Genomic DNA, 8,756 nt, shown 5'->3' on the forward strand with positions numbered 1-8,756 from the left:
TTACTTTTGATGAAGTTCGATTTGCCAATTTTGATGGGTTATGCTTTGGTGTCTGTCTAAGAAACCAAACCTGAAGTCCTAACAATTTTCCTCCCGAGGTGTCTCCCAGAAGGCCTGTAGATTCAGGCTTTCCTCGAGGCTCGCACGCCTCAGAGCCTTTCATCTCTGGTTGCAAGGTGAAGTCTGGCGTTTCTTCCTGTGCACGCCGCTAGCCAATTGCCCGTCTCCGTTTGTCGAAAGGCTTGGTTTTCTCTGCACTGCTCTTCACTATTCCACTGACCTAGTTACCTGTGATGCTGCTCCCACCCGTCTTGATTACTAGCTTCATAATAAATCCTAAAATCAGACAATGCTCGCTGACCGCTGCCTTGTCCTGGCTGATAGACCTCGGCGTTTGGGCTCTTCTACAGCTTTGGTTGCACGTACAAACTTCAGAATCAACCTGCCAGTTTCCACCCAAAAAAACCTGCCTGTTCAGACTGTGATTGGACTGCCCTGAATCTGTAGACCCATTTGGGAGAACTGGGACCGTAAGCTTCTGATTTACCGGCGTCTCGTCCCGTGTTCAGGTCTGCACTAATTTCCCTCACGAGCGTTTTCTAGTCGTCATCGTACTCACAACTTTTGTAGAATTTATCCCAAACGATTCCATATCCTTTGATGCTGTTGCAGGTGGTGATTCTAGCTTCTATTTCCAATTGTTCATGCCAGGCTAGTGAAATAAAAATGCTTTCTGGATAATGATCCTGTCCTGTAGACTAGCTAAACTCATATATTGTTCTGGTAGATTTTTTTTTTTTTTGTAGACCTCAGTGGATTTTCTACAGAGATCCTCACGCCACCTGCAAATAAAGACAGCCACGTCTTTTCCAATCTGAATGTCTTTTATTTACTTCTTTACTTCTCTTGTCTAATTAGTATGACTTATTCCATAACAGTGTAAAATAGAAATAGTGGAAGATAGCTTTGCCTTGCTGCTTATCTTTTTTTTTTTAAAGATTTATTTATTTTATAAAGATTTATTTATTTTTGCATATGGAACTGGGGTACAAGCCAGAGTTGCAGGGCCGGTGAGAGCCTTCACCGGAGACAGAGCTGGGAGCAGAACAGGCAGATCGAGGAAGCACACCGCTGAGGGGGGCAGCGGGCGGGTCAGGAGGGGTCTGCCGTGCCCTGGGGTCCCCTCCGAGGCGGGGATGGAACTTGGGCTGCAATGGCTGTGGCCAGCTTGCAGTGCCACCATGGAGGGCCTGCTGCTTATCTTTTTAAAATTTCTTATCAATCTGTCTCTAGTTGCAAATATAAGCTTCAGCTGACCGGCACTAAGCCTCAGCGCCTGGCTGTCCAGTCTGTGCTCCTAGAGGCCGGGTTCCTTCTCCCCCACACAGCTCCAGCACCCCCCGCCGGTCACTGCCGACCCGAGTTTCCCTTGGGTTAGGTTTGTGAGTTTGCTGGTGTCTTTATCATCCACATATGACTAAAATATACAGCAGGTATTTGTCTTTTCCTGCCTGACGAATTTCACCACAGGGTACTTCACCCTCATGTTAAAGGGCAAGACTTCGGCCTCGCTATTAAATGTGAAGTCAACTAGAGGCTTCTCACAAACGCCTTTTATCAAGTTGCAAAAATCCATTCTTTGGATTTTTTTCCAAAAAAAAAGATTTATTTATTTACACACACAAGAACTATTGTGTAGGCCACAGGTCCGAGGGGTGAGAGGATCCCCAGAGACAGAGCGGGGAGCAGAACAAGCGGATCCCCAGAAATGCACTGCTGAGGGAGCAGCGGGGAGACTGGGGGGTCTGCAGGGCCCTGGGGTCCCTCCCTGGCGGGGGTCGAGTGAGGGCAGCAGTGGCTGGTGACAGCATGGCGCAGAGGCGTGACCCTGTGCCTTTCTTAAGGACGCTTCACGCGACCCGGGGCGCAGGGGTGAGCCCCCCCCGCAGGGTGTGGCCGCTTCCCCTCTCCCTCCACGTCCGCCCACATCCGCCTCCCTCTCGACCAGCTGCTCAGGGCCGAGTGGCTCGGTGTGGTTTGGGGCGTCCCTTCCGTGAGGACAGCGGTGGCCGCATTCTGCACGTGCCCGCTGCCACCTGCGTGTTTCTTTGGAGGAGACACGCCTTTACGCCTTTTCCCATTGCTTTTTTCAAGTGCAATCCTACATTTTAGAAATGGGGTTTGTCTAGTAATCTTGTGACAAAGGAAACAAAAGAGTGACTTCACTGTTAAGTTCTAACAGATACTGAAGGGAGAAATGGCGAGTCTGCAAAGCCTCTTTCAGAAGAGTGGGGAGGGCGGCCCGCCTGGTGTTTGCTGAGGGAGCGCTACGCTGCCACCTGACGGAGACGAGGGGACCCCGCGCCCCCAAGAGGAGAGACGCCAAAATCCTCAGCCAATCCAGCACCACGTCAGCCGGCCCTGCACCACCGCGGGGGGCTCGTGCTAGGTGGTTGTAGTGTCCCCAACTCAATCAGCGCAGCTCCCCGCAAAGAGAGAATAGAAGTTGGGCCTCCCTGGGGCGCAGGGCTAAAGCCTCAGCGCTACCACTCTGTGGGCAGCCGCTGCGGCCTGAGCACCACCCCCGGCCAGGGAGTGACCCAGGGCGCAGCAGCACCTCCGTCTCCCGCTGCCCCCTCAGCAGTGTGCTTCAGGCAGTCGGCCTGTTCTGCTCCCCGCTCTGTCTCTGGGGTGTCCCCTCACCCCCTGCACCTCTGGCCTGTTCCCCAGTTCTGTGTGCATACATAACTACATCTAAAAAAAAAACTCCTCAGAATGGGAATACTCTATGATCCAGCCACACCGCTTCCAGGTCTTCACCTAAGGAATTTGAACACCCCTTCAGAGAGCCCCGGGCAGCCCCGTGTTCGTGGCACCTTTATCCACAGGAGCCAAGACGTGGACTCCACCTGGGAGCGCCAACAGACACTGGAGGGAGAGTCACGGGGCGCAGACTCGAGCGAGCGCTGCTCAGCCGCTGCTCATGGTGCCGGGCGGGGCAAAGTGGGCAGATCTTGACGCGATTCTGCAGCGTGAAGTAAGTCAGTGGAAGACGTGACCAGGTGGTGGCGATCAGTTGTGGGGCGGGAAGACAACAGTGACCAGACTCAGTAGCAATAACTCTTGGGCTCTCAGAAAAATATAGTGGGCACGGGGGGGGGGGGGGGGCGAGGGGGCTGCTTGACTGCCCGCCTCGTCGCGGGCGGGAGGGTGAGTGCAGGTGCGCTGACCCGAGGGCTCACCTGGCAGCCAGAGTCTGCGAGCAGGTAGGTACACGCAGCAGTGAGGTCTGGCTGGAAACGTGTATGGATCAGGCGGCCGAGTTCTTCTCGGCTGGTTTTGGTAGTTTGTCGCTCAAGGAACTTGTCCGTTTCATTGCTGTCAAGTGAAGAGACGCAAACTGGCTCTCTCTTCCCCTCACCACCCTTCTGACAGCTGAGCGAGTCCCAGCTCCCGTTCCTGACGTCGCCAGGCGGGGACTCGCCCGCCTCTGCTGGAAATGTCTGTGCTCGCTGCTCTTTCCGAGGGCAGTTTTTTATTGCATTGATTTTTCTCTATTGCTTATGGGGTTCTCAGCTCATTGAGCTGTGAGCTCATCTTATTTTCTTCCTTCTGCTTTCTTTGGTTTAACTTCATCTGTCTAATTTCCTAAATTGGAATTTATGACCTTTTTCTGGTCTAACTTAAGCATCAAGTCCTTCAAAACTTTCCCCTCCGTATCTTTACAGAATCCCACAACATTTTGGGAGGTTCTAATTTCATTTTTGTGCAATGCAAAATACTTTCTCTTTGTATCACTTTCTCCCCCCATGAGCTATTTAGAATGTGTTATTTAGTCATCAGAAGCTTAGGGCCTTCCAGTGCTCCCTTTGTTATTAATTTCTACTTTAATTCCGTTGTGACCAAAAAATATAATTTGTATGACTCCACTCCCTTTAAATTTACTGAGGCTGGTTTTATGGCCCAGAATATTACTCAATTGTAATAAATGTTCTGTGTGCTCTTGATTGAAAAAAAAAAAAAAAGCCTATTCTGGTTACTGGCTTTCTGTTCTCTCCCGATGTCAGCTGTTGGGAGAGGTATACTAGCAGAGCAAATTATAATTCTGGATCTGATTATTTCTCTTGCAGTTACATCAGTTTCGGTCTATTTCTCCTTGATCTTACATCAGTTCTGCCTCATATATTTTAATCTGCTATTTAATGCATAAACATTTAAGATTGTTCTGATATCCTGATGAACCGACTCCACCGGCATTATAAAATAACCTTCGTGTACCTAATAATCCTTGAAACCTATTTTGTCTGATGTTAATATATACAACTACTTTAGCCCTTTTTTGCATTATTGTCAGCAGGTTGTGTCTTTTTCTGCTTTAATATATCTGTATTTCAATACTCAACGTATGATTCTTGCACGAAGCTATCATCTCATCTTCTTTTTAAATCTAATCTCTGCCTTTTTATGGGAACATTTTGGTCATTTACATTTATTGTGATTCTTGATGTGGTGAACTTTGAGTGTCAGCTGGTCATTTGTTCACTGCCTGTCACATCTGTTCTTCAATCCCTTTTTCTTCGTTTTCTGTCTTCTTTACATTGAGTACTTTTAATGATTCCATTTCTCTTCATTGCTGGTCCATCCACTATAACTCTGATTTTTTTTTTATTTTAGTGACTGATCAGTGCTTATAATATACTTTAATGTGTCTACCTTCAAGTGACACAATATTTATACTGTGAAAATTGTCGCAAGTATGCTTCATTTCTCCCCTCCTAGCCTGTGAGGTATTACTGGCATACATCATACTGTTATATCTAACACAGTTGCCATGGCACGTTGCTTGCTTAAATAACAATTTTTAAACAGACTAGTGTATTATTCATGCTGTTAACATTGCTGGTGTTTTTCATGACTTTGTGTAGACCGCCTGTTGCCACCCGGCTCATTTTCCTTCTGCCTGAAGGACTCTCTTTAACATCCCTTACACCATGATGCACCTATGATGACTTCTTACAGTTTCATATGAACAAAAGCCTATTTATTTCGCTTCATTTTAGAAAGATGTTTCTGTTAGGCACAGAAGTCTATGTTGGTAGGTATTTGGGGGTTGTTATTTTTTACTTCAGTACTTTGAAGATTCTGTCACACTTTCCTTTCACTTCCGTTGCCTCCGATGAGAAATCTGAGTCAGCCTTCTCTTTTGTTCTGTAAGTAATCTTTCCCCGTGATGCTTTTTAACCTTTCTCTTTCTCACTGGGCTTATGCACTTGATCAGCTGGGCCTTGGTGGGCTTTTCTCCATGTTTCCTGTGCTTGCTACTGACTGAGCTTCTTTGGGTCTGGTTTTCATCAGAGAAGATTTTGGCCTCATCTCCTCATTTCCTTAGAAACTCCAACTGTACGGATAGTTCAAAGTTGTGCTAGGGCTCACGGTTGCTATGCTTGTTTTTCCCCAGTATTTTTCCCCTCTGTTGCATTTTATATACTTCCTATTACTGTGTGTGTGTTTGTACTGTCTAATCTGCTGCTGATCCCATCCAGTGTGTGTATATCTCAGATACTGCATGTTTCTATCTCCAGAGCTTTTGTTAGTCTCTTTATGTCTTCCATGTTCCTCAATGTTCCAACATGTCCTCTACTGATTCTGACATCTGTGTCAGTTGTGTACTAGTTTCAATTGATTGATTTTTCTCCTCACTTTAGACCATGTTTTCATGATTCTTTCCAGCTTGGTGGACTGGATACTTTTGTCTAAATGTTCATGAGCTCTGTCCTGGGATACAGTTAAGTTACTCAGAAATGGTTTGATCCTATCAGTCTTACTTTTACGATGTTAGGCAGGACCAGAGCCATGTTTATTCTGGGGTAATGATTCCCCACTACTGAGACTGAAAACTTACACAACAGTGCTCCATGAACGATGAGGTTTTCCACTCTAGTGGCTGGGGTGAATACTGGATAGAATTCCCTCTAAGCCTTACGAGTGACTCACAAAATAATTTTCAGCGACTGAATTATGTTTTCTGCAATGGGTTACTGAGCATGCACTGAACCTTCTGGGACCCTGCTTTATCATCCAACTAACACGGGGTAGTAAAATATCGAGTCACAGAACCTACAAATAAATAGGTATAATGTGCCCTCCTTACTCAAAAACTCATAAAACTAGTATTTTAAACTGACAGTTTTGATCCTCCTTGCTAAAAATCAATGCATTTATAAATAACAGTGGAAGTATTTGGTGGTCTTTTTGTCCACTCAAAATCTGTTCTTTCATTGTTTTTCTAGACTGAGATGCAAGGTAGCTCTCTATTCAGTAAAATCAATATCTGAGTTATTAAATTGAGATGACTACAAGCATTTCATGGATGATGTGGAAACCGAGGTAGCACTAAAGCTAGATAGATTCAATTGCTCCTGACAAGCACTTCATACTTTGGATCTGTTAGTTATCACCACATCCATACATTTATAATAAGACAAACCCCCGAGAGGCTATTTTCTTTGGTAGTTTGTTTGAATCAAGTCAGCATACATGGATGGCAACAGGGTGTCTTTGAAGAGGTCCCTGACCTGAACGGGGTGCTTTCCACAGGCAGGAGGCTGAGAGAGGGGTCACCCAGTCTATTGTTCAATTGTGATTTCATTTTCCCCTAAAGTAGGGTGCTTTATTCAAAGAGCTTTTCAAATAAAATATGTAATGAGAGCTAGATGTAAAGAAAAATAAATACCTAAGTACAATGAGATGCTGTAATCTCTAAACCAATGATTTTCACTTTGGGGAGAACACAGCCACTGCTTTAAATATGAACATGCCATTGCTTTAAAGATGCAGATGCAGACTCAGGAGGGCTGGGACGGATGGGAGCACCTGCACCGAACAGGCTCCTGGTGCTACTGGTCGGCAGACCTTACTTCAGCAGCAAAGATCTTTTTCCTTTTTTCTGGTTTTCCCTCATTTTGTGGAAGAACATTGTATTATAACCTTATACAAGTTTCAGGTGTTCCCTGATGAGAATCAACATGGGTCTACCAACATTTAGTGTTTAAAAACTTTTCTTAATTTTTGTTTTCAAAATTTTAGGTAAAATGTTTTTAAATGTTCACAGTTCAAGACATTGGCCCCAGAGCTCCGTAAGTGATAAATCTAAGATCAAACCAGGTCTCTGGAATGTTAACAGCGCTTCAGGTGATGCTGAGACAGGTGTTTCACTGGCCACAACTTAGCAATTCCTGCGTAGTTCCCAGGTTTTATTAAAGAGCTGGTCACAACTTCAACCACATTTTTCCACAAAGAAATATACAAAATTCCTAAAACTTAGCTGGCAAACACTGAGTGAATCAGTGTGTGCCAGACACCATACCAGCAAAAAAAAAAAAAATGAAAGTCTGTGGTCAAACAAGTTGGGCCATTTGGGCAACTTTGTCCCAAAGACATCACTCTGTAAAGAGCGGTAGTGTAAATAGATGCTCGTTCACTTGTGCCAATTTCCTCCTGAATCTCTGCATGTGGGGGGTCTCCCCCCATGCTCCCGCTCCGTGCATACCGCCTGGAGTCAAGAGTTTGGGGATTTCTATGCTCAAGACCATAAGCAAACTCATGTTTTAGCAGCACCGTATGGTGTGTTAGGCTTTGGGTGCTTTGGATTCTGAAAGACTGCTTCCTGTGTCTTCCTGTTCAGCTCCCTTGCTTTTCAACATCTTCATCCTTACCTGTCTCTTAAGTTTAGAAAAAGAATTTCCTTCCATTTAAGAACATCAGGAATCAGAACTGCGAAAAATCCATGAAGTAATGTAACACTAAATCATCATTCTTTCAATCAAAAATAATTTTACCCTGTTATCGCTCAAATCCTACGGAAATCTGCATAAACATGCTTGGTTGCCTCTTAGATGTTAACTTCCTGAGTTCCCTCATGATCAAAATTAAGTCCCTTTAAAGATTCACTTTTCCAATTAAAACTCCAAGTTGCAAGAACATAATGCTTAAACAGTATGTCTCAGCAGAATTCAAAGTTTTAGTTTAGTTTCTTTTTTAATTGCCTAATAGGAGAACATAATTTAGAGGGGAAAATGGAAACACGGGAAAAATTTCATAATCTCACATTTGCAAATCAATATTTCCACCACTACCTTAGAACAAGATTTAAAAGCACTCAAGTATGGAGATACAATGATGCCCCACCACCCGCCCCTGTGCAGAGGCCCAGAAACCCCCTTCTCTGTGAGCCTCAGCCCTCCGCCTACAGTCAGGACGTGTCCACTCCAGAAGCCGAGGCTAGCGAGTCACCCAGGCCAGAGGGACGTTGCCATCCCGCCGATTCTTCCTTAACCTGACGCTGACAGGACAGCGCTCAGAGAGTGCGGGAAAGCGCGTGTTCCTTTCATGACGGGCAGGACAGTGGCCCCCACAAACTTCCGTCAACGCACGAGTCCTCAGAAGCAGAGAGCTTCTTTCCCAATGGGGTGGGGGAAGACTCAAAGAGGTGACATGGGAGGGACTCACCCCGCTGCAGGCGCTGAAGATGGTGGGAGGGGCCCCCAAGCCAAGGAGACCAGTGGAGCCCCGAGGCCAGGGCCAGGCTTCAGTTCACGGTCAGTGAAAAGACAGAGGGCTGCTGCCCACAGGCAAGGAGCTGGATTCTGCCAACCCAAGAGCCAAGGTTGCTCTCAAAGCCCCACCGAGGGAGGAAGTCCTGCCAGCGCCTTGACTTCCACCTGGCATAGTAGGCCAACTTCTGCTCTAAACTCAAA

The sequence above is a fragment of the Condylura cristata genome, unplaced genomic scaffold (assembly GCF_000260355.1).
Source record: "Condylura cristata isolate star-nosed mole 26May11 unplaced genomic scaffold, ConCri1.0 scaffold00032, whole genome shotgun sequence".
In the NCBI taxonomy this organism is placed as follows: Eukaryota; Metazoa; Chordata; class Mammalia; order Eulipotyphla; family Talpidae; genus Condylura; species Condylura cristata.